This window comes from Octopus bimaculoides, chromosome 30 (genome assembly GCF_001194135.2).
Source record: "Octopus bimaculoides isolate UCB-OBI-ISO-001 chromosome 30, ASM119413v2, whole genome shotgun sequence".
Classification (NCBI taxonomy): domain Eukaryota; kingdom Metazoa; phylum Mollusca; class Cephalopoda; order Octopoda; family Octopodidae; genus Octopus; species Octopus bimaculoides.
Window position 1 is genome coordinate 4,555,283 of NC_069010.1, and position 1,605 is coordinate 4,556,887.

Below are 1,605 nucleotides of genomic sequence, written 5' to 3' on the forward strand. Positions count from 1 at the left end.
TGCACACATTACATACTTCTATGCATATATATACACATGCATCCTGATACAAATACATTCATGCATACACTCACACAGACACACTCACACACGCGCACGCACATTCAACTACACGGCACGCGCTCACAAACGCACTCACTCATACATACACACATGCATTGACATGCAGCACATATACAATACATTATGCAGACAAACACACACACACACACACTCACATAGGAACGGCCACACTCAATCAACAGCGACAATACACACACACACACACACACACACACACACACACACACACACTCGCTCACTTCACTCACAAACACTCACTCGTACACTCACGCACACACACTCATACTCAACATTGACCATGAGCACATACACTCTTACATACACATTCACGCCTTCACTCACAACGATGACCACTCTCGCTTACATGCAGCAACATATACACAAACAACGACATACACACACAGCCACTCACACAAATACGACATATATATACACACACGCAAGAAACAGACACGTTCTCTCTTGTATACACACTTCATGTTCACATACAACTCCTCACCTATACACACATACAAGCACCACAAAACAATATAAATAACCTATACATACACAACTTTAATATATAGATACACAACACAACATTTGCATATATACACACTTTCTCTCTCATATACACACTTAATGATCACACACAACAGGAAACACTACACACTCTCTCACACACACAAACAACCGCTACACACATATACATAATCACAACATATACACACACTACGATATAAACACACACACACACACACACACACACAAAACATCATTCTCTCATATATTCACACACGCACACATATATTCACACACGCGTGTATATATATATACACGCAACAATAAAAACAACATTCACTCACAAGCACAATGTATACACATACATTCACACACACACACACACACACACACACACACACACTACGATATACACAAATATATATACGTGCAACTCTCATATTCATATTCACACACAAACATAACTTATATACACACGCAAAACAACACACACATACATGCACTCTCTCATAATCACACCCATGTTCACACAATAACGATTTTCACACACACACATACAACACGAAACACACACGCGCAAAATCTCAGCATACATATACACGTACAACATAAAACACCACACAAACAAACTTATCTCATATTCACACACACACAAACACTATATATATATATATATATATACACACATGCACACAACTTCAATACATATACGCAATACAGTAAAGAAAACAACACAGTCACTCTCACAAACAATGTATATACACACACACACACACACAGGATGAGGGAGCTTGTAGGTGGACAGTGGAGCAGCTAGAAATAACAGCCTAATCTTCCTTAAATCACATCTTTCCGTCTCACAAACCAATGTAATGTTGGTTTCGTTCGATGTGCCTGAGTAACAGACAGGGACGGTCACGGCTGGAACGTCTATGATTATAGATCTACTGAGTCGGAGATGACACGGAGCTAAACAAGAATAACGGAAGAAAAACTAACAAGAGGGTTTATCTACGTGATACCTGTACCGCTAGAAACAAC